At 49.2% G+C, this 25,350-nt stretch overlaps 1 protein-coding gene across 4 annotated transcripts in view; it reads right to left on the reverse strand.

Annotated features, from left to right (window-relative positions):
- PTPN3 (protein tyrosine phosphatase non-receptor type 3) overlaps window positions 1–25,350 on the reverse strand; it is a 154,321-nt gene that overhangs the window by 106,964 nt on the left and 22,007 nt on the right. The window contains exon 1 of one of the 4 annotated variants that reach the window (XM_084776072.1): window positions 8,512–8,790. The exons of 1 other annotated variant lie outside the window; for it this stretch is intronic. The gene's annotated coding sequence lies outside the window, so the exon portion shown is untranslated. Of the gene's footprint in view, window positions 1–7,721; window positions 7,810–8,014; window positions 8,451–8,511; window positions 8,791–25,350 lie in introns of those variants that run through there. 2 more of the 4 variants (XM_084776070.1, XM_084776071.1) reach the window with 2 other exon arrangements.

Below are 25,350 nucleotides of genomic sequence, written 5' to 3' on the forward strand. Positions count from 1 at the left end.
GAGCACAGAGGTGTAGGACCAAAGGGGACACGTAAGGCCCCTGAGCAATGCCAAGGGCATTGATGGGTTTGTCTTTGGCCAGATGGAGGAATTCTAGTGCAGGGAGGTTTGCTGGGCTGGGCTGACTTCAACCTCAAAGTCACGCCTGGGCAAACTGCACACATACACTTAGGTACCTACAGTAGCTCCAGCTGAGGCCTGCCAATCCGCTGTAATTGCTAACAATATGCCCTTTCACTCTCAAAATGTTCTTTCTGGATGAGATGCTTGAGCCCCGAGACCAGGAAGTCAAAGGTGCAGTTGGAGAGGACTCTTTGGGGGTAGGGGAACCTCAAGAGTAAGTCTCCTTCCTCATCAACTCTTCCCTGGTCTCTCCAATATACCCGTCAACAAGCCATCATTGAGGTTGCTTGTGTATCCGTGCCAACAACAGCAGGATCACCACTGCATCCTTTTGGGGGGTAAGGCTATGATAAAAATAGCAGGATTCAAACCTATTTATAGCAAGATTGCAACAAATAACGCGAACATCCCTCGGCAAGGCAAGGGTTGGGGATGCAGAAAGCCAGGAAACTCGCTTCGCTTTCCACCACTGTGTAACTGCCCTCCGCACTCATCAAGTGTTTACTGAGCACCCGGGACTGTCCAGGCACTGTGCCGGGCTCTAGGGACGCAATCGTGAGTCAAAATAGAAAGGCCCAAGTGGAAGGACCTGTGACCAAATGACTGACCCAAGCACAGCAAAAATGCCAAGGTCACGGGCAAGCTAGAGGGCTGTTCTCCTTTAGAGCACTCTGACAGGGAGACGTGATAACAGGAACATGTCGCACTCAAGCACAGGCTTTGCTCGCTCCACAAAGGCCATTACTGAGGCAAGTGGCAGCAGCACCACACCCATTAATTTTGTGAGTCTACAAGTTCCAGGGGCATAGGGTTGAGGACCCCTTGGTAGAATGCTTGTCTAGCAAGAGTGAAGCTCTAGGTTTTAACAGCACAAAAAACTGTACGTGGTGGCTCACACATGTAATGCTCAACTGTGTGTAAGACTGAGGTTAGAGCTGGGCCACGCCTTTAATCCCAGCTCTCAGGAGGCAGAGGCAGGCGGATCGCTGTGAGTTCGAGGCCAGCCTGGTCTACAAAGCGAGTCCTGCACAGCCAAGACTAACACAAAGAGATCCTGTCTCGGAAAAAAAAAAAAAAACCAAAAAAAAAAAAAATAATAATAATAAAATAAAAATAAATAAATAAATAACCCCTCAAAAAAAAGACTGAGGTTAGTTGGGCCTCCAAAAGACCCCATCTCAGAAGCAAAAAAGTAAAATTTGTACAAGTGAATAGTCTTCTTTTCTCGTATGTAAGTCTTTCTCCACACACACGCACACTCACAAGCGTGCATGCACACACATTTGAAAATATGAAAGCAAAGAGGCACTATCTGTAGAAAGGGAAGGCTCCACCGGAAGAAGGGACAGGGCACCGGGAAGGTGGCAGCAGGGTAGGGGTAACACGAGCAAAGTGCAAGGGTATGGAAAGGAAAGGCTGTGAACCTGTGGGTTTTTGTTTTGTTTTGTTTTGTTTTGTGCTCTAGCTAAAAAGTAAAATCAATTGTGTACTACAGTTATGTCAAAGGATGTGGTTGCTTTCAGGAAACATTAGGGGGAAGAACCTATCAATGATCCTCAAATGACTTGAGGAAAAACAATACGCACTGAAGGATATGGTAAGTGGGTTACAATGGTAGTGGGGGCTGGGAGATCTGGGTTAAGAGAACATAGGAGTTCCTCGTGGTGTTCTTGAAGCTTTTCTGGATGTCCGACTAGGTCAGAATAATGTTAAAAGCAACTTAGAGAAAAGGGGGGGGGAGGGGAAAGGGAGGAAGAGAAAGAGGGAAGGATAGCGAGCTTAGCCTGTTTTGCAGCAGCGTTCCCCACACAGATGTGGAGACAGGTACTAATACAAACTGGGCTGATCGCCACAAAATCGCCAGTGTAAAAAGGGCTATTAAGGGGCTGGAGAAATGGCTCAGTGGTTAAGAGTGCCGCCTGCTCTTCCAGAGGTCCTGAGTTCAATTCCCAGCAACCACATGGTGGCTCATAACCATCTGTTTAAAAAAAAAAAAAAAGGCTATTAAGGCAAGGCTGTGGTGGCCTGAGCATTCCAAGCTTAAGCCCCAGGTCAGCTCAGTCCTGGGCAGAAGGAAGCCATTTGCAAATCTGTAAGTGACAGGTTGCAGGACCACAAGGCAGGGCTGGAAGCTCAGGGCCAGAGTAGGTGGATGGGGCCAAAGGAGGAGCTGAGCTTGGATCTGTCCTTACTCTAGGAGCAATAGACTGGACAGGTGACAGGCCATGTGGAGGCCACCGTGGCGGTGGTGACAGCTGCCTCTTGGAGAAGCACCATCTGTGTGTGTTCTCCTGCCCCCGTGACGTTCTACCACCACGTGCAAGCATGTGCCCACCAGACACAGGGAGGGCATGTGGCGGGTAAGAAGAAGAGTCACGCCACGTGCCTACAGTGGGCAAGGGACGGCTGCCAGGGAGCTGTTGCCTCTCTAGTCTGGCCCTCAAAGCTGACTCATCTAAGGGAGGCGGGGACAGAGGCCAGGACTCCACCCCACGCCCACGTCTTCTCCACTCATAAACATCGCACCCGGCCAGCAAAAGCCTGAATCCTGCCTTCCTTCAGTCCTGAGGAAAGAAACCCACCATAGCCTTAAACTTGGGAGCAGGCCTCCTCAAGGCAGCCACTCACCAGTGGCTCCAGGACTGCAGTACCAGAGGGAAGGGACTTCTCCTGTCCCAAACTTTAAGAGGATCACAAGCTCATTTGAGAGAAGTTAAGTTCTGTGATGGTCTTCACTTTTACAGACGAGTCATCAGTCTAGAGACAGACGCGGGTTCAAGTCTTCACCCTGCTGCGAGGAGGACCTTTGGGGAAAGTGACAGCTGCCTCTGAGGCTTGTGTGTTCAAGGCGTCTATGAAATGCACCTGGTGGAAGGAGTTACTGAGTCTTAGAGGCAGGGAGGGACCCCGTGCTTCAGACCAGAGACTCAGCATTGAAGATCCCTTACGACAGCCAAGCTGCGTGCATGTTCCTTAAAGCATGTGCATAGCAACAGTTTATCAGGGCTTGCGGTGTCCAGCACTAGGCCAGTTCCACAGCCTGTGTCCTAACTTTCCACATAAACCATCAAACTGCCTCGGAAATTCCACTCTCTCAATAGCCAAACACCTCTGGGGCCTCCTCTTACGGAGTGCCTGTGCCTACATTCTTTTCACAGGACGCAGCCCAGCCTTTGGTTCAGAAAATCTTGTCAGCAGATACCTGTTGACTCCAAAAGGACCCCAAAAGGAAACAGCTTCAGGGAGAAAAGCCCAGGGCCACCAGGACTCCTCCTCCCTGCAATCTCTGATTTGACAGCTGCCCAGCAGGTGCTTTCTATTGACTAGGGCAGTGGGAGGTTATCACCCACTGTGGGACTCATGCAGGGTAGCTCAGCGCCCACCTGCCTTCCAAGTAGCACTCTTGGGGAGACAGAATGGCCAGAGGGTGGCTGTGAGGATTAAGCACTGGAGCTGTCACACCTGGGGGGCCAGTAAAGACCATATTAATTTGGGATAAGGGACACCCAGAGGCATCTGTGGTACAAGGTACTCCAACATTTAGCTGAGGTCTGCCTTGCTCAGCAAATAGAGAGCATCCTAGTTATTCTGAATGCCAGCCTTCCTGGAGGCTGAATGCAAGTGCTAAGGCATACCCTTCCCTGTGCATTGCCTGGCGGCCAGGACCAGGTGGTGGTGGTGGTGCACGCCTTTGATTCCAGCACTCGGGAGGCAGAGGCAGGCAGAACTCCAGACCTCGCTGTGAGTTCGAGGCCAGGCTGGTCTACAAAGTGAGTCTAGGACAGCCAAGGCTACACAGGGAAACCCTGTCTCAAAAAACCAGGAAGAAGAAAGAAAAAAAAAAGGGAGGAAGTGAGCAGAGCATCAGCGGCCATCTGTCACCACTCTGTTTTCTTACTGTGGACCCAACGTGACCTGATAACCAAAGTCTTGACTTTCCTGACACAATGAACTATACTCCAGGAGCCAAAATAAACCCTTTGTCCTTAAGCTGCTTTTGTCAGTTAGCTGGTCACAGAGACGAGAAAGCACACTTTGGGTGATGCATGGCCGGTACCCTTAGCAACACCTACGTCTAACTTGCTCCTCTTTTAAAAAAGTTATGAGATAGGTAGGTAGCTGGAGACATGCATACATGTATGTTGAGTCTCCACTCTGCACTTTTGCAGTCCAGTTCATCTTTCAACTCTGGGGTATTAGGACGTGACACAAAGTATAGACTTAAAAAAAAAAAAAGAAAAAAGAAAAGAAAAGAAAAAAAGAATCTGCATTTGCTATTGATCTGCACTTAGAAGGGCCTTGGGATAAGCAAGTAACTTAGAGGTAGAGATGGCTTCAGGTGCTGGCTCAAGGAGAAAAAAACTCTTACAGATGCAAGACTTCTGGATCTTAAAAAGTCATGGCCAGGGGCCAGAGAGATGGCTTAAAGGTTAAGAGCACTGTCTGTTCTTCCAAAGGTCCTGAGTTCAATTCCCAGCAACCACATGGTGGATTATAAGCATCTGTAATGAGATCTATTGTCCAGGCATACATGTGGGCAGAGCACTGTATATATAATAAATACATAGATGTTTAAAAAAAAAAAAGTCATGGCCAGACCAGATTTCAGCCAGGGGCCTATGAAGAGCTTCACAGAGTCTGCTCTGCCAAAAGACAGGAGACCTCTGTAAGATCAGAGCCTGCGGTCACTAGGCCCAGGCAAAGGCTATGAGGACGTGGCCCAGTCCCCTCTTACCTGCAATCTGAGGACTGGCCCACACACCCACCAGGTCAGCCAGGGTAGGGTATGCAGAATACCACCAGCACTCTCTAGCTAGCCCTGTCTCTCAGGGCCGGAGGAGAGGAAAGGGGCTAAGCTTTGCTTTCCAAGAACTGTGTAGTACAGGAAGGTAAGCCCTGCGATTATGGTCAAGAGCGGGGACCGCAAATCCCCGGTCCCTTCCCTGGGAATTGGAATGAAAGAGGGTGTGCCGTTCCTCTGGCTCCCTCCTGCAGGCTATACCTATTCTAGAAACAGTGACCCTTGCACTCACAGACCTGTATGCAGCTTAGAAGGCCACAGTGAGTCCCTCTTGCTTCTGGTCTTGCTCCATCTTTGCTAGCTCACATATGTGTGTGTGTGTGTTGTGGGTAGGGAGTCAGGCACAGCACCGCAATTAAACTTCCAGGTGGCAGCCAACAAAAACTGAGAGCAATTACCATCCTAGGACTGAGACCATTGACCAGCCTAGAACCTCAATGTCTTCCTGCGATAAGATGTGGCTATGACTGAGTTGAGACCTCAACAAGCATAATAAAAGCCTTTGCTATGAGACCAGGTAAAAAAAATGAGGGCTTCAAGCTGAGATCGTGGATTTCTCTCCTAGTTCCGCTGGGAATCCAGAGCCACACTACGGCCCATCATCACAGATCTGGCCTGAGCTGCAGGCAAGTGATTCCAGACACCCTGGATTCCAGGTTGGGGTGAGGGTGGGGGGCATCCCTTGACTTATTCACCATGCTTGTCTTCCCACAGGCCTGCACCCGCCACACGGGAAACATTAGCTCGAGGGCACGCATCAGCTACTCCAAGTGCCTAGGTACCCTCCAGCCTGCCACGCATGCCTAATCTGCATACGCTAGTCTTTATAGAGGGGACAAATCACCAGAGACAACCCAGATCAATATAGAGTATTAGGCACATTTTACTCTATTCTAATTCTTGGCGGCAGATTGATATTCCATTAACTGTATGCCGGGATTTATGGGCGTGCTCATATGCTCGAATCTGTAACGAGAATAGCCTGCTCTCTGTCAGATAATAGCTTACCGTTGTTAATTTTCAACTAGTCACTCTCAGGAAGGCTTCCAGTTTCTAATACGTATTGTCTAGACCTTAACTTAATCATCAGGAAAGACATCGATGAAGAGGTCTTTGTACACCACACATGCCAGTCTTATCCAGGAGAAAAAGCCCTTCCCCAAGAACCAGAACCCTTGGTCTCCACCATCTCAGTCATGCCCGGGACTGTACAGTTGCCGGCTCAGAGCTTTAGTTTCCTCCTCTATAAAATGGGAGCGGCACCGGCCTCTAGGAGAACCCAAACGAGATGCCCCGTATACCCTGTACAGCTGTACAAGGTGACTGCAAAGATTCGGTATTATAATAAAAAGCCCCAGATTAGGTTCTCAGATAGCCCAGGCTAGACAGAAAGCAGGGGTTATCTCAGTTGATTCTCCTCAAAGAGGGAGGTAGGGGGCACTTCAGCCCAGACAATACATGGAGGCGGTCCTCGTTGGCACAGTTGGGAGGGGGCAGCAGCTGGGGGGTGTTCTGCAGTCTCCATAACGCACAAGGAGCACCCACCACAAAGAATGAGCAACCCACTGTGAGAAGCCGACAGACCCTACCCAAGAACGTTAGCTTAGACCCGGGAGCTTCGTAGCATAGGCATCTTTTTCCCAACCAGGCTTTCATTCACAAGACGGATCATCCTGCAAAAACAGTTCTTTCTGTATGTGGGGCCCAAGTGTCAACTTCTGGGGTTTCTGAACTCACATACTGCCCTTAAACAAGAGGCTCTCTGCTCACCACCGCTCTGTTGAGTTGCTTTCTCAAAGTCTCAGCAGACATCCTCCTGGGCACAAACACAGGCCTAGAAAATGCTTGCCTAATTCTAACTTCCTGACGAAATGGGAACCACGAGGGTCTCTAACTGAATTAAAATCACATCACGCCAACTGCTCGCTTGCTTTGTGCTGGGCATGGAGCCAAACACCTCCACATCATTTATCCTACTTAATCCAACCACCAACCAGGCGAGGTGGGCATTATTACTGCCTGCGTGCAGGGGAGGAAGTGGAGAATCAGAGAGGCTAAAAGACTCGGCCAGGGTCATCAGTTGGCCAACCAGGTGACCAATTTGAACCTAGGTCTCGCGTTTCTCAACCACAAGCTCCCTACACCTTCACGGAACAACCAGGTGTCAAGTTGTCTTAACTTCCTATGAATTTTTTAAAGGCAACTCTCAAGTTCATAATAAGTTTGGGTGGCAGCAAGCAGGGGCGGGGGTTTCCGGGCGCTCTCTCTCCTCGTACTGCGCAGCAGTGTCTCCGCAAGTTAACAGAGAAACCACCCCGGTCGCTTACGGAACGGGGCGGATTGGTTTGGCCCCGGAGTTCGTGCCAGGCCCAAGAAATGCCATCTTTGCAATCTGGAGGCGAATTCGCCCTGGGGTGGGGGGTGCGCGGTAAGCCTCTGGGGCCGCGGAGGGCTGGATCCCGGCAACCGTGCGCCCCCTCGGCTGAGCTGCGGACACCGCGGCGCGGGGCCCAAGACTCCGCCAGACTGGAGCGCACGCCCACGCCCGCGCTGCCTCGTCCTGAACGCCCAGCCCTGCGCCGCCCCCGCCCCGCCCCCGCCCCGCCAGGTGATTCGGGCCTGAGCGCCCCCATGCCCGACGTGGCGCGGGGACCTTTGGACTGCTAGACCTCCCGCTAGTCCTCCCGCGTGTCCGCCGCGCCACCGGTCGGGTGGGGGGTGGGGTGCCGCCCCGCGTGTCCGCGATCGCGGCAGCCCGCACCCCGGTCCGCCCCGCAGAGGTCACGACCGCCCATACCTGCAGCATCCGGGGGCGCGGGGCGCCCAGGTAGGTCGCGCGGGCGGGCGGCGCGGAAGCTCGCTCGCGCCGCGACCTGGCCGCCGTCTGAGCATGCCCAGTGCAGCCCGCGGGCGGCTCCCGCCGGCCGGGCTGTGGCCGCGACGGGCCCGCGCGCGGGGCGGGGGGACCGGGGCCAGGGGCAGGCCTTGGGGGGCGCCTCCGTGGGCCACCTGCCGAACTCTCGCAGACCTCCGAGTCCCCTGGCTCACGTACGCAGCCCTTCAAGCCTTAAACATTTATTGAACACCTACTGTGTGCTTGGCTTTCCGGGATTGCATGCCTAGGAATGGCAAAGGACCTGGGCGCTCAGCGAATCTTTGAGATCACGACGAGCCTTGCACGGCGGCTTCGTGGCTGAGTTGGGAGTCTCGGTGCTCCTTTGCTGGTCCCGGGAAGCCAGGCTGGTTAGTCCTTCCCAAAGCTTGCATGGCCCCTAACTGGCGGGCGTTCCTGCCGGCCTCTTCCGCCTCCTCCCACACCTGCCTTCCTGCGCTCCAACTGCACCTTCCTTTCCATCACACCCTCTGAACTTGACCCGCCTCGGGACGTTTCCACTGCCTTTCCCTCTGGGTAGGGCGTTCTTTTTTTCCCTCAGTTTTGCTGGTACCCTGCGCCCTCTCACCGTACACCTGTACCTGTACCTTTCGTAGGAGAGACTCTTTTGGCTACCTATCTGAACTAGCCCTGACCTCTAGTCTACTCCTCTCGTTCCAAATATGTGTCACTTATCCATTCAACAGTTACTTACGTTCTTCACACTTAATATATAGACAAAAATTCTGTCTCTTGTTGGGACTTGGGAAAGGAGGCTCTCGCAATAAACAACAGGTCCGCAAACAACGCAGTGCATGAGGTGATAAATTCTTAAGAACAGGAGAAAGGAGCCAGGCAAGAAGGCTAGGGGGTGGCCGAGTGAGAGCTGGTGGAACGGCCAGATCAGGTGACAAATACCATTCAGTCACGCAGCTAAACGAGGAAGCTTTCCTGGGACGGAAAAGCAGGAGCAAGAAACGAGTACTAGCTTTGTGCCTATGAAACGGGAAGGAAAGCGGAGGGGGCAGATGGGGGTCCGTTACAGTCTGTCTCTCTTGACCTAGATCCCCCCCCCCTTAAGGAGCACCTCCCTTCAGTGTCAGCTCGGTAGCTCCGCCTCTCGAGACCCAACCTCTAAACAACTCTTGGCACCCAGTAAGAACTAAAAACGTTTTGTTGGATGAATATATTAACAAAAGAATGGAGAGACAGTTAGGATCCTGTGATCGGACCTGGGTGCCAGATGTACCGAGAACCTTTTGTTCCCATGCCACCAAGAGATCTAGCTCAGATCCCGACCTGGGTCCCCAGGTGGTGGACCGCTGAGGGCGCCGCCAGAGCTCTGCGTCCGGGGAATTCCGACAGAACTCGGAGTCCCAAGGGTTGCACTGTCCTGGCCCCGCCTAGGATCGCACGCAAAACCTGGAGCTACGGCGCCAGGGCAGCACTGTTCGGACGGGCAGGGAGAGCACTGGGCATGCTCGGAGCCTGGGGAGCCCAGCGTCCGGAAGGAAGAGCCCCCTGGAGTGGTTGGCGAGGCTGCCCACTGAGTCCCACCTGGCCATGCCAGACTCAGCCTTCTTCTTCCCGGCAGGGAGTGCTGAGTAACCTTCCTCCCCCAAGCATGGTGGGAAGACCTGGAATTCAGAGTCAGCTGACGGCACACACTGTCCTCTACCAGCTGCTGTGTGATCTGCTACCGGAGCCTTGCGCTCTCTGTGCCCTAAATAATACAAATGCCTACGCTTGGATCCGGGGGAGTGTGGGGATTGGAGAAAAAAAAAAAAAAGAACGTGAATTTATTCAGTCCACTTTAAACATTTTCCCCCCTTGTTGAGGCTTGAATCCAGGGCATTGCACACAGTAAGCACGAATCTACCGGTGAATTAAAAGCCCTGCCCCAGAATTCATTTCTGAAGTGCCTATCTCAGTTTTCCTTCATCCTCTTAACACTTTTGGACTGCTAAGATGAGAGACTTGGGAACTCTTAGATCTGTACAGTTTGAAGTCTGCTGGAATAAACCGTTACCTTTTCTCTGCTCATCGTTGTTTAACAGTGGTCTCAGCTAGCCGGGCGTGGTGATGCACGCCTTTACTCCCAGCACTTGGGAGGCAGAGGCAGGTGAATCGATGTGAGTTCGAGGCCAGTCTGATCTACAAAGGGTAGTCCAGGACAGCCAGGGCTACACAGAGAAACCCTGTCTCAAAACAAAACAAAACAAAACAAAAAAACAAACCAGTGGTCTCAGATTTGAGCTAGGAAATAGCTATGCACCTCAGTGAAAAGCCCTAAAGATTTTTTGGTTTTTGAGACAGAGTTTCTCTGTGTAACCCTGGTTGTCCTGGAACTCTCTCTCTCTGAAGACTGGGCTGGCCTCAAACTCAGAGACCTGCCTGCCTCTGCCTCTTGAGTGCTGGGATTAAAGGCGCTTTCCCCCAAAGCCCGAGAAGATTATTTTTTAATTGTGTATTTCAAATGACTGTAATAGAACCAGGAACATAATAAAAGAACACATACTTCCTCAACTGGAAACAAAGTGGATGTTCAGAGGGAGAGGGTAATCATTGGTTGTGTTCCGATACATTGGATAAAATAATTATTCCAGTTAAATTTCTCCTGGTCCTTGATATGGTTCAGTGGGTAAGGGCACTTGCAGCCAAGCTTTATGACCTGGGTTCAGTCAATCACCAAGCCCCACAGGGTGGAAGAGAACTGATTGCTGCAAGTTGTCCTCCGACCTCCACATGTGCGCGCACACACCTACACACACTAAATAAATATAATTTAAGCATTTTTAAAAGTATGATGCAACAGAAAAACAATAGTGAATGAAAAAGCTAAAAACAATATGTTGTGAGAAGGTGATATGGGCACACTCACCAAGAATGTAAACAATAGAGTTTTGAAGCCAGACATAGCAGCGGAGGCCGTTAGTCCCTGGAAGGCAGAAGCAGGCAGATCTCTGTGAGCCAGAGGCCAGCCTGGGCTACAAAGCTAGTTCCAGGACAGCCAGAGCTGTTAAACAGAGAAACCTTACATTGAAAAACAAAACAAACAATATAATAATAACAAAACCAACAATGTTTTGGGAGTGTTGGAGGTGATCCCCTCTACCACCCCCCCACCCCCAGTTTATCGTCTAACTCCTAGTGGTGTTGTTTTGTGGTTTTTTGAGACAAACTTTCTCTGTGTAGCTTTGGCTACTCTGTAGCCACTCTGTAGAACTCACTCTGTAGACCAGGCTGGCCTTGAACTCTGGGATCTGCCTGACTCCACCTCCTGGGGTTAAAGACAGGCAGTCACCATGCCCAGCTTCTCTATGCTTTAGTTTTCAAAGTCAATTAATCCAACACTCGGAGGCAGAGGCAAGAGGATGGCTGTGAGTTCGAGGCCAGCCTGGTCTACAAAGTGAATCCAGGACAGCCAGGGCTACACAGAGAAACCCTGTCTCGAAGCACCAAGATAAATAAAGTCAGTGTCTTGAAGCTGTGTTTGTGATAGCAAAGACATAAAGGCCTGCGTATACTGACACACATCTTTAGGTATTGGTTTTATTTTGTTGTTGTTATTGTTGTTGTTTTGGTTTTTTGAGACAGGGTTTCTCTGTGTAGCCTTGGCTGTCCTGGACTCACTTTGTAGACCAGGCTGGCCTCGAACTCACAGTGATCCGCCTGCCTCTGCCTCCCAAGTGCTGGGATTAAAGGCGTGAGGCACAACGCCCGATCTGACACACATCTTTAATCCTAGCACTGTAAGCAGAGGCAGGCGGATCTCTGTGAGTCTTAGGCCAGCTTAGTCTACAAAGCAAGTTTAGGACTGCCAGGGCTATGTGGAGAGACCCTGTCTCAAAAAACAAAAACAAAATCAACAACAACACCAAAGAAAAATCTGCCCTCAAGTAAATAAATAAATAAGTAAATACACAAAACATCAAATTAAAATTGCCTCCTGTATATCTAAACAGCTGGGATTAAGTTCACATGTAGCCAATGTTTTCCATGGCTTCTTTCTTTTAATCCTCACAGTAGGTGGTTTTTGTTTGCATTTTGTTTTAAGATTTATTTACTTATTATGCATACAGTGCTCTGCCCAGCTTGTTTGGCTTCACAGAAACAGCTGGTGACGGGTGGGTTCACAGCTGGTGACACACTGGGGAGGATTTGAAGCCAAGCCCATTGACCTCGTGGCTGGGTCTCAGGTTTTATGGTCTGCTGCCCCGGTGTAAAGGAGCTGGGCATTGATTGACGAGCAGAGGGGGCTGTCATTTTATTCTATCTTTTGTGTACCAGGCTTTCCCTCTCCTTTGATGTGTTCTGTGGACTGCAGATTACTTTTAACGGTCTAGTCTCCTGTTACTGTTTTGTTCTTGGGGCCAAAACATTCAAGTCCAGCCTTTTAATCTGGCGCAGCTCAATTGTTCTGACGCTATTAGCCGCGATGACAGGTGATCTTATAGTCTACACGCCCAATCTTGTGTGAATGGGGCTTTTGGATGGACACGTAATCTTCATGGTTGGATTTAGCCAGCTCTAAAGCAGATGAGGCCCCGCTTATGAGTGAATAGGGCTGCACTGAGCCCTGGAGAATGCATCCAGGCCCAAGGAGATTTATGTAGATAGATGGTGTCCCTGGACAGACATATGGGGCGCAGGGTCACAATTCAGTGGAGACACATGGTCCATAGATCCCCTCAGGCGTCATCCGTGAGGAAATGTAGAGTTAACAATCCTGCTGGTCCCAGGAGCAGCCCTTTTACTATTGGGCAAAAAAAAAAAAAAATTACTTTGCTCTTTGTCTTAGTGGTGCTGGCCCAGAAATCAAAAAGCCTCCAAACATGACAAAGGAAGAGATGCAGCGGGCTAAATGCTCACCACTAATAAAGGACCAGATCGATGGATGAGGAGCACAGTAGGAGCAGCCCCAGGAAGACAGCGTTTATGTCGAGTGTCCAGTGCTCAATACTGCGTGGCAGCAATTGCTTGGGAGGATTAGTGGGAAGCGTTTCCTGGAAAAAGCCCCGCAGACCATCAGTCATTCGCATCGGGAAATCTGGACAGTGATTGAGTGGCAGGGCTCCCCGCTGACTTGCTAATGCTTATGAATTATTTGTGCTGTTAATGCAAGCTCACGAGGGGTTCCAGAACAGAGAGGGCACGACGGGTAAGTGGCGCTGATGGAGCACGTGGAAAGAGTGAGGCTGAGAGCATTGTGCATAGGACGGCCTCCACAGAGACTAAAATCACCCGGGTTGAACCATGGAAGGCTGCCACTGCGTGGGTCAGAGTGATTGAACACGAGCCGCACAAGCCTGGGGATGGTGGCTAGGTCGTACCATTGTGTTTAGGAGCAGAAGCACAGCTACAGAAGGTATCTTAGGTGTGTGAGGGTGTCCTCAGGGTTCACAGGCTCTCGTTTTTACAGTAAGCCTGGTTTCTTCGATTGTCAGGGGTTAAAAAGATGTAGCAAGTGTTAAAGCTGGCAAGAGAGAAATGCTGGAAAGAGAGATTACAGAATGTGAGAAGAAACTGTTTTCCTGGAGGACCAAGCAGGCCTTTCCCCTGTGGTGGCAGTGGGTGGCAGGTCCCTGACCCAAGAAAAGAGAGAGGAGGATGTGGCCAGTTAACAGTTAAGAAATGTTAATTAAGTCCAGGGTCCCTCAAGCCTAGAGCATTTTTGTCAGCTATGAATTAGGCACCAACTGTGTGTCAGGCACTGCTCTATGTGTCTGGGAAGCACCAGCAGCAGTAGGCAGAACATACAGCCCTCCCTCTCTTGTGGGAGACTACTCTAATTCAGGGATGTAGCATAAGTAGGAAGCAAGCCTTGGTGTGGCTCAGCCAATAGAGGGCTTGCTTACCATGCAGGAGCCTGTATTCCAGTGAGTCTCAACCTGTGGGTCACAGGGTCAAGTATCAGATATCCTGCATCTCAAATATTTATTTATTTATTTTAATATATTTTACTAATTTACTCATATTACATCTCAATTGTTATCCCATCCCTTGTATCCTCCCATTCCTCCCTCCCTCCCATTTTCCCCTTACTCCCCTCCCCTATGACTGTGACTGAGGGGGGAACCTCCTTCCCCTGGATATGCCCAATTACCAAGAAAGTGGGACAGAGGGGAGGGCATCTCAAATATTTCTGTTACGATTCATGGCAGTAGCAAAATAGCAGTTATGAAGTAAGGAACAATCAAAATAATTTTCTGGTGGCGGTGGGGTCACTACAACATAAGGAACTGTATTAAAGGACCTCAGCCTTAGGAAGGGTGAGAACCACTGTTTTCTCAGCACTGCACAAAAGTAGGCATGGCAACAACCTGATACGGGCCTGTAATCCCAGCACTTGAAGGGAGAGGTAGGAGACTGGGAAGTCAAACTGTCCGGCACAGCGGTACATCCTGTTAATCCCTGCCCTCAGAAGGCAGAAGCCGGGCAATCTGTGTGAGCTCGAGGCCATCCTGGTCTACACAGTGAGTTCTAGGCCAACAGGAATGCACAGCGAGACTCTGTGTCAAAAACCAAAATGAAAACAAAAATCTGAAGTCATCTTCTGCCTCCCTGTGGTTTAAGGCTTTTCTGGAGACAGCAAACTCATACAGAACCGAGAAGCTAAATCACTTAAGCCAAGACCCAAAGGAGAGGAGGAGCTAGCCACAAAGACTTTAGAACAGAGTCTCTGACAGGGGACACAGCCAGTCCTAAGGCCCTTGGGGAAGCTGGGCGTGATGGCGCACGGCTTTAATACCAGCACTCGGGAGGCAGAGGCAGGCGGATTGCTGTGAGTTCGAGGCTAGCCTGGTCTACAAAGTGAGTCCAGGACAGCCAGGGCTACACAGAGAAACTCTGTCTCAAAACAAAAACAAAGAAAAACAAAACTAAGGCCCTTGGGGGAGCAGATATACAAGAAGGAGGCCTTGGCGAAAGGGGCAGAAAACAAGTTAAGAGGGCATTGGGGGGCTGACACCAGAGCCTTCTCCACCAGCCCGAGGAAGGGCTCGGCCCTCCTGTCAGAGATGGCCACCTTCCTGGCTGCTAAATGTACCTGTCGACACATGCAAAGGTAAATGCTGTTCCCAGTCTACTTGACAGGGCTGGCAGATTCAAGTAAGGGGATGAAAAACCATGCAGCACCTGTCCCTGACTGGAAGGTCAGCTAAACTGTTTATATACAGAAAGACACCATTGACCATGTCTCTCAGAATGCTTGAACCTTCAAGTATCCCTGAGCAGGCCCTCAGGGATGCACCTTAGAGCTGACAGAACCACACCATAATAGAATTTGCCACTGTTTGGGAGAGCAAAAGTGTAAGTCGAAGGACTTTGGGGTCCTGCTCTGGAAACCCAATGCATTGAGGCACTGGAAACAGAGACAACGAGAAGCCAGAGGAAGGAAGCTCTGATCCTGAGCTACGGTTGCCATGTTTAAGCAAAGACCTCTCCTGCAATGGGTACTATGCCCTTCTAGAACCTTCCAGAAAGAATGGTTTCTCAGGTGTCCCAGCGATACTCTGAGGTTCCTGTCCTTACCAGACAGAAGGGCAGAGGGGAAAGAAGGGGAGATGGAGGGAGGGTATCCCCTACAGACAAAGACTTCCAGATGTCAGGTCCTCTGGCCTTGGCCTTGACTCCCTCTCCTGAGGCCAATAGCAGCTAATCCTGTGACAGGAGAGGAGGGAGTAAGGAGGGTAGTAATCACAGGGATGATGTTTGTTAAGGGGAGTAGACCTTACAACCAACGTATTAGTGTGTAGGATACACAGAAAACTGAACCCAGAGAGGTCATTGCCTTCCTAGGGGAAACCAAATGAGTCAGTGAAGGAGGCGTGGCTAGTTACCCTTTTCCCCTAAACATGTTGGTGTCTTATGAATTTTGTACCATGTGAATGCTAGTCTATTTAACAACAGAGGCATTGTATCTCCAGGGAAAGCAGTCATGGATGAATGCCTACTTTTTTTTTTCCCCAAAAAATATTTTGCTTTTTGTTTCCACTGCCCAAGAGAAAGCGCTGGGTATTTGACACATTAAGGCCCTGGCTACATCAGGGCACAGTAATCGAGAGGGTGCTGGAAGGGTGCCCTGCCTCAAGCACTCTTAACTCCCATTGGAAACTCACATGGTTGAAGGGTGGAACAGGAAACAGAGCTTTGGATGAGGATAAAAGAGAAAGAAAAATGGCCACAGTCACCCCGGGGTCAGGGATGAGGCTTTCCTCACATAGCTGGTGCAGCACCGTCACGGGAGAAACCAGTGGGAGAGCTTCCGTGCCCAGGCCTCTGTGGGAACTCACATCTAGGCAAAGACATTGCCTGGGAACTCAGCTTGCTTGGGTTTCCAGTTCATCCCCGAGACACCAGAAACTTGATCTGTGCCGGGACATTGCGCTCCACCTCCTGATGACATTTCAAGAACAGAGTTGCTGCTGGGCCTCCCAGTGCTCTGGTGACCTTCTAGCGTTGCACGGATGACACATCACAGGATTTCCTCAACTGCGCCCTGGCGTCCTGCTGCGATGGCTTTTTCATTTTTTCCATGGGACACACATCCATTGCATCATGGTACAAACAGGCAGTCGAGCCATGCCTTTGTAAACACGAGTCACATGTGAAGTTAAAGGGCTCGCGTTCCGTGGGGGGGGACAGCAGGGCTCTCAGGGTACATCATCTTCACTTAAGGGATGCAGCTTGACAAGGCTTCTGGGATTCCCTGCCAAGACGTCCAGGCAGTGCAGAAGCCACAGAGGGCTTGCACAATGCACACACACTGCCCCTCTTCACTCCTAACTTTGCCTGCCTCCCATAATGCAGTTCTCCAGCAGCCACATTAAAAAAAAAAAAAAAAGTCACCATCCCGTTTCTTTATCTTTGTCTTCTGTTGCTGCCACAGAAAACTTAAGTCTGAATAATTTATAAAGCGATACTTGGTTTGGGCTTATGGTTCTAGAGGCTGGCAAAACCTAGACTGGGCAGCCGCATCTGATCATCCTGTGAAGGCTTCGCATTGCTCCAGGTGAAAGTGAGAAGTGGGCACTTAAGAGAAAGAGACAAACTAGGAGAGGCTGTCCTGCAACTCACTCTGTAGACCAGGCTGGCCCCGAACTCAGAGATCCACCTGCTTCTGCCTGCCGAGTGCTGGGACTAAAGGTCTGTGCCACCACAGCCCAGTTCTTGTTTCCTTTTGTTTTGTAACAAAGTCTCAAACTAGCCTGGTACTGCCTCTGGAACAGCCTAGAATGTTCTCGATCTCTTGCCTCAGGCTTCTGGGTGCCATCTAGGACTACAGGCACATAGCACTAATGAATAATCTGTCCTAATTGGGCAATGACTAACCCAATCCTGTGAGAAAGGTGTCCGTTTTTAGACCCCACCCCTTCTCAGCATCACCACATAGTGAATCAAGTCTCAACACAAGTTTTGGAGGGAACAAACCAAACTTAAACCATCGCACCCTTCTTGAGCTTCTCTCAGGTCCCTGATGCCACCACGTTGGTCAGCCTTGGCCACACCAGCCCAAAGCAGTGGCACATGCGTATTGGTTGCTTCCCTTTGTGGAATGAAAGGCAACCACAGCATCCTTCTGAAAGGACTCAGACCCTGAAGCCTGCCTGCCGGAATCACACTGGATTTTAAGCTTGTCTCCAAGCGGCCTTCCTCCCGGATGGCCACCACTTGCCAGGAGTCCACTAACCTCGTGCCACATAAGGTGTTCAGGATGCTTTTTTTTCTGCTTCACATCACACATTGATCTTCATTTTACTATTAATGCACATTTGCCCTTTGGAAGACTTCTGGAAAGGCCCCTGAAAGTTCTCCCCAATATGGCTGTTCTTCACTTTAGTTTTGTTTTTCCAGAAGGGTCCATACTTTGTGATGTGGTCTTTCATTTGTTTTGTTTTGTTTTGTTTTTTGAGACAGGGTTTCTATGTGTGTATAGACCAGGCTGGCCTTGAACTCACAGAGCCCTGCTTGCCTCTGTGATGTGGTCCTGATTGTGTAGAATCACCCAGGACACACACACACCTTGGGCATGCCTGTAGGAAAATTTCTAGACTGGGTTAATTAAGCAGGAAGACCCTCCCTCAGTGTGGGCGTCACAATCCAGTGGTCTGGGATTTCAGAGCAAAAAAAAAAAAAAGAAGCAAGTTGAGCACCCGTATTCCCCACTCTCTGTCTCCTGGCTGCAGATGCAGTGTCACCAGGTGCTCCATATGCCTTCCCTGCCGTGGTGGACTGTACCGAAATAAACCCTTCCTTCCTTGAGGCTGCAGAGATGGATTTGCCATTAAGAGTGCTTACTGCTTTTGCAGAGAAACCAGGTTTGGTTCCCAGCACCCACATGGCAACTCATGTTTGCTTGTCCCCCATGAACAAAAAGAGTTCTGTTGTGTCTAAATTCTTTTAGAACTTGGCTTGCCAGCTTGATAAATGAGCAATCATTGGCTAGATTGAAGTGATGTAGAGAAAATAGGATGAAATACATCTGGTATTGTCCCCTGAAAGACAGCATAAATACAGATTGGGTGTCCGGGATGCGCTCTCAACACCTTGCCTTCTTGAAACAGCCAAAAGAGTCAGAACTTTACCGTCCCCACCCACTTCTCCACAACAGAGTCACCTGCAGGTGAAGGCCACACCCTTTCGTCTCCCTGTTTTGCTGAGTGAGCCGTTTTCAAACCAGCTCTGGGGCCCCTAACCTCCACATTTAGGCAGAAGGACAGACAATAACACAGCTGGTAAAAATCCCCATCGAAATTACCAGGCAATAATGAGAGGGTAAAATCTTTTCGTGTCTCATGGCTTCAATTTCATTGCAATCTAGAATCAACTACAGTCTCAACCACAGGAAGCTGCCCAACTCTGTCAGCTCCTGTGACAGTGTTTCATCTTCACACCATTGAATAAACACATTTGGGCAACCTTAGGTCTCTCTCAGCTCTTACACAGTCTGTAGTACTCAGCTTTCTTTGCACAGGCAGGTGGAAGGACCCCCTCCTCTTGCATTTATATTCCCCAGAGTCACACATTAACACATTATGTACCACGGTGCCAATCTGTCATCCCAACTGTGAGCTCTCTCTTTTATTTTAACTGTGTGTGTGTGTGTGTGTGTGTGTGTGTGTGTGTGTGTGTGTGTGTATAAATAAGTGCAGGCACCTTTGAAGGCCAGAAGAACTAAGGAGTTACAAGTGGTTATGAGCTATCTGACATGAATGTTAGGTTCCCTGGAAGAGCAGTTCTTGCTCTTAACCACTGGGCCGTCTCTCTGCAGCCTATTTACCTTACTTTGTTTGATGCTGGAGACTAAATGATTGGTCTTGGCATATTAAATAAGTTCTCTGCTACTGAACTATGCCCACAGCCACTGAAGCATGCGCACAGCCACTGAAGCATGCCCACAGCCACTGAACTATGTCCACAGCCAGTAAACTATGTCCACAGCCACTGAACTATGTCTATAGCCACTGAACTATGTCCACAGCCACTGAACTGTGTCTGTAGCCAAAAAAAGTGGGCCCACAGCCAATGAACTGTGTCCATAACCACTGAACTATATGCTCACAGCCACTGGACTATGTCACAATCACTGGACCATGTTCACAGCCACTGGACTATTCTTACTGTCACTGAGATATGCTCACAGCCACTGGACTATGTCACAATCACTGGACCATGCTCACAGCCACTGGAGTGTGCTCACAGCCACTGGACTATTCTCACTGTCACTGAACTATGTCACAGTCAGTGAACTACACACACACACAGCCACTGAACTCACAGCCACTATGCTCACAGCTCCAGAATACCAATATTGACATACTTGAGCCAAACCAAGCTTGTTTGTGTGTTTGTTTTTGAGATGGAATATCATAACTTTCAGGCAGTTCTCAAACACATGTAGCTAAGGAAGATCTTGGAGTTCTTATATTCCTGCCCCCACTTTCCACATTCTGGCATCACAGGTATGCCACACCATGCTTGATTTATGCAGTGTTAGGGACCTGCCCAATGCAGGACGGTATTTTCCCAACTGTGCTACGTCTTCATCCCTAAGCTAGTTCTGTTGGCTTATGAAAGCTAGTACAGTATTTCCCATTACACTAGCTTGAGTGCTATTAAAAATATACATAAAACCAGTACATATTTCAAATGCCAGTTCATGTGAGGGAATGATTTCCTAACAGTGTTATCTAGATGTTTCTCAAGTTCCCTGGGTTGAGGTCACTCTTTGTAGTTTATGTTGAGTTCCTGACCCTAACACAGCCCATGCCATTTATGAGAAAAGAAAAGGCCAGTTTCCATAGTTTGGATGAAGAGGTGACCGTGGGAACATGTACAGCTTTCTCCAGTTGTGGTAAAATCTGGGAAAAGCCAAGCCAGCCAGGCTGTCCTGTGGACCCGTATGGGAAGCGGGGACAGATGAGGACTGTCAACTAAGAGGAAACCAAACAAGAGGAAACAGGCTCATTCTGAAAGGCTTGGCTCTGGCTGGCCAGCGTTTGCACTGGGGCAGAGGGAAGTACTCATCTGTGTGGGAGACAACTGTCTCCTCAGCTAGTCACTGAGAAACATTGAAGCCATCTTGAACATCTTGGCATGTAAGGGGGGAAAAAACCATGGACTCAATGCATTTAAAGGGATTTTAAAAAAAATCCAAGTGGGCCGAGCGTGGTGGCACGTGCCTTTAATCCCAGCACTCGGGAGGCAGAGGCAGGCGGATCGCTGTGGGTTCGAGGCCAGCCTGGTCTACAAAGTGAGTCCAGGACAGCCAAGGCTAACACAGAGAGACCCTGTCTTGAAAAACCAAACCAAAACAAACCAAAACAAACAAAACAAAAAACAAAAAACCAAACTAAAAGAAAACAAAATCCAAGTGCAGGTCAAGACCTCTATACTGAAATGAGTCATGATAGCCTGGCTGATAATAATAGCTGGAGATAGGAACCAAGTGTGTACCTTGGGGACTTGGCAGGGGTTGTAACTGCATGGGACATTTCTGGTGGTACAGTTGAGGCGAACATCAGAGGACACAAAGCTGCATTCACAGCATTGCATAGTAAATAAAGACACTTGGGCACATACAGATGTCTAGAAGAGGAGCAGAGAGGTGGCTCAGCAGGTAAAGCGTTGCTTCTTGCCAACCCTGAGACCTTATTTCCGGTTCCAGACCAGCAGCACAAAGACATCTCCATAAGGGCACCAGCACATAGCAAACGCACAGAAGACACGGGAGCCTGTCTTAACTCAGGGTGCCTATAGCACTGCAGGATTTCCTGATGGCCCTATGGGAGCTTTAATGGCTCCTTGACAACAGCCCAGTGGTGAATCTTACATCCCCAGGAGCCAGGGGAGGCTTAGCACATCAAATGGATTCCTTCTTGTGGTAATTTATACTCGATCCCAAATAGGACAGGCAGGGGGCATAAGGGAGAATCCCTGAATCAGGAGCCTGCCAGAGTAACTGACACACTGCGGTGACAGCCAAAGAAGTGACTCCCTGGTGTTCCACACCGCTGTGACTCCCTTCCAGTGTCGCGTTTCCGTAGCTCCCATCTTGATTTGACCAGTGGGACACCAGTCTTTTCAGCAGGTAGAGACTCAAGGATGTCTGCTTGTTTGAGACCATTACCCACGGAAGAAGCCTAGAATGGAGCTGACAGCGCCTGCGTGGCTGCTCATGTGCTTAGCCAATGTGTATGAGCCCTGAGCTCCACCCACCCTCAACACCAAAAGAATGCCAGGATTAACTTCTCTGTCAGGAGGGGCCCAGTCATGCAGCCTAAAGCAGATTTCTAGAGCTGCCTGCCTACACACTGAACCATAAGAAATGAAAAAGAAGTCAGCGGCGCTTCCAGGCACTGTATTTTGAAGGGCTTTTGTTGCCAGCAACATATAACTCAGGCAGTCGGGGCAGGGGAATCCCTGTGGCTTTACCCAATCCCTGACTTCTTCCACAGGCAAACTGCTCACCTAACCCCACCTCAGCACTGCCTCCTATAGCCCTACGATAGCCCCTTGTTATTAATTTAATGTTTAAAATAGGCATACAATGTATTAGATACCATTATAAAACTTTCAACCAAATTGTGTTTTGTGGTTCTCTCTTCCATTAACTCCCTCACCTCTGCCGCCCTTCTTTGGTGACACCCCTTATTATTTAAAACAAAAACAAAAACAAAAACTTTTAATAATTAATTAATTTTATGTGTATTGGTATTTTGCCTGCATGTATGTCTGTGTGAAGGTAGCAGATCCCAGAGTTACAGACAGCTGTGAGCTGCTACACAGATGCCCTAACCCTAACCCTAACCCTAACCCTGGCTTGGGTTTTTTTTATTTTTTATTTTTTTATTTTGTTTTGTTTTTTTGGTTTTTTGAGACAGGGTTTCTCTGTGTAGCTTTGCCTGCCCTGGACTCACTTTGTAGACCAGGCTGGCCTCAAACTCACAGCGATCCACCTGCCTCTGCCTCCCAAGTGCTTCCCCTTATTATCTTAAAGCAATGGTTCTCAAACTCCACCTGAAAGAGCTGAGACAAACCATGTTTCTTTAATGGAGATACGGTATTGGTTGTAGTCACTAGTACATCCCCTCGCCTGGGTTGGTATCCATCATGTAGCTAGACCCAAAGAAATGTTTGTTAAGTAAATGAGCCAATGGACCTTGGAGGCTTGTTTAAAGTATGGACCACAGGAGGCTGAGGCTGGTTTGGAAGGTCTCAGTGGGCCCAGGCAGCTGCATTGCCATGAAGACATCTGGGCAATGCCGAGGCAGACAGTGTAAGCACCGCACGAAATCAATTTCCCAGAAACTGCATTTGAGCCGCCCAGAAAACCTCTTCGCCATGGTAGCTCCTGATCTTCACCCAGGCCGGAGGAGAGTAACAAACTAGATTACTAAGCAGCTCCTGGGTGAAACTGGTCCATCAGTGAGAGCATCTGGAAAGCACCGGCCCAGTCACCACAGACCTCTGAAAGGTGCGTGGCAGTCAGCCCTGTTCATCTCACTCCTGAGGGCAGGGTGCACACCCCTGCTTAGTAAACATTGCTACACGGATCTCTCTGCTCTCTGAAGAAAGGCTTTCACTATAGGTGTTTGTTGGGGATTCCCTGTGCGTCCCGATGGTTCATTTTCCAAATAGATGTGAGTAAGCAGCTGTGTCCTGTGTGCTGTGAGGATGGAAAAACTAAGGCATGTGATCCTTTGGTAGAACTACAAATGCCACACACAGAATCAGAAATGCTTTCACTGTGAGTATGTTATGGAGAGAATGAAAACAGCTCACCTAAGTTATGTATTTATGTTTAATTATGTATATGGGTCTATGTAGGGTATATGCATGCGAATGCAATTGCCCTCAGAGGCCAGAAGAGGGCAGCAGACCCACTGGAACTGAGTTACAGGTGGTCGTGAGCTACCTGAAGTGGGTGCTGGGAACTGAACTCAGGTGCTCGGCAAGAACAGAGCAACTCTTAACCCATTAAGCCTTTCTCTCTGGCCCCATTTTGCTAATTTAAGGAAGCCAATTAGCATTCATTACAAGAACCAAATCTTTGAGATCTCTGCCAAAAAAATGCCTCAGGGAAGGGGATCCTTGACACCTGTCTGGTGGTTTTGTTTGTTTTATTTATTTATTTATTTATTTATTTTCGAGAGAGGATCTTACTATGTAGCTCTGGCTGTCTTGGGATCCATATAGTCCAGGCTGGCCTTCAGTTCACACAGATCCATGTGTCTCTGCCTCCTGAGTGCTGGCATTAAAGGTGTGGGAGACTACACCTGACTCTAGACACGCCTGGATCTTTCTCTTGGTGAGTGTCACTTGCTATCTCCTTTCCTTGGCTATCTTCGTGTCCTTGTGGACCAGGCCTCCACATATACCAGTGGTTCTTAGCCTTCCTAAAAATGCAACCCTTTAATGCAGTTCCTTGTGTTGTGGTGACTCTCTAACCATAAATTATTTCCTATTACTAATTTTGATACTGTTATAAATTGCAGTATAAATATCTGATATGCAGGATATCTTTAGTATGACTCTGAAGGGTCGTGACCCACAGGTTGAGAACTGCTGTCATCGGGCTAGAGAGATGGCTCACAGCCAAAAATATAAGAGAACTGTTGTCATATACCAACGTAATATATATTCACCACTTTCCTTAGTCCTGGCTCAAGCCAGGTGCCATATCCAGAATGTCTTTCACTGTCCCTCCACACTTTCTTAGCTCTTGACTCTTTAATACCTGTTAATGTTACCACACTCTCTCCAGATATAATTGGCTGATCTACTTTCGACACCTGCCCCCAATGTTTACCCAGGGTCCCTAGCTTGGATGCTCTTGGGGGAAATACTTAAATTTCACCCCCTTTCCCACTGAGACCCAGCTCCTTGAGGACAGGACTCCTTTCTTGGTCTCTTACAAGCCTCTGGCCCCGAGCACACTGTCTACACTCAGAGCAGAGATTTACACACACGTGTTGGTTGAATGTGTGGAAGCCAGGGGTGCATTCCCCTTCAGAGGCGGCCTCTCATTCTGATTTTCTGTTCCTGGCTTCTGTTCCTGCTTGCCATCTATCAGCTGTGGGAGAGTTTGTCTACAGGAGTGTTCCATGTGAGGCTCGTGGATATGAAGTCTGTGGCCACGTTGATGAAGAATTGCTTTTGAGGGACACGTAAAGTTTTGGTGTCTGCTAGAAGACCCTCTGCCTGAATGTCCCATGTGTACCCCAAACTCAACAAGTCTCAAACCGATGGGTAAATTTTGTCCCATGTAAGTTGTCTTTGTTTTTGTTTTGTTTTGTTTGTTTTGGTTTTTCAAGACAGTGTTTCTCTGCATAGCCTTGGCTGTCCTGGACTAACTTTGTAGTCCAGGCTGGCCTCGAACTTACAGCGATCCGCTTGCCTCTGCCTCCTAAGTGCTGGGATTAAAGGCGTGTGCCACCATGCCCGGTGTCCCATGTAAGTTGTTCCTTTACCTGTTGGCTGTTTCCCCACTTGCCCAGACTCCGAACCCCACGTGCTAATACTGTCCCCTCTGCACCCCGGAAGATGCCATTCTCCCCATTTAAATCACACAGTACTGTTCGCCCCCTTTAGAACCCTGCTTTCTGCTCTCAGACCTGTGTGTCTCACCCTTGGCCTCTTGAAAACGACCTCCCAATTCATCTACCAGTTCCTCCTACTCGCGCCCCTCCCCCACTCCTCTTCAACATGCCGCAACATGTGAAAGCACACTTTTGAAATGGTCACGCTTCTACCTGGCACTGTGCAGTGGCCTCCACACCGGATGGAGCCCAAGCTGTCATATTTCACAGTCATAGGGGCCACCTAATTTAAGACGTCATCTTAGAGAAGGAAGAGGAAGGAAGAAATAAGAGGCAATGAAGAATGTACTTATTTGTTCACTCAACAAGTACTGATTAGAAAATAGCAATATGTTGGGGCAGGAAAGATAGCTCAGTGGTTAAGAGCACTGCCTGATCATCCAAAGGACCCGGGTTCAATTCCCAGCACCCACATGGCAGCTCACAACTGTCTGTAACTCCAAGATCTGACA

The sequence above is a fragment of the Acomys minous genome (genome assembly GCF_964271855.1).
Source record: "Acomys minous genome assembly, chromosome: 1".
NCBI classification, from domain to species: Eukaryota; Metazoa; Chordata; class Mammalia; order Rodentia; family Muridae; genus Acomys; species Acomys minous.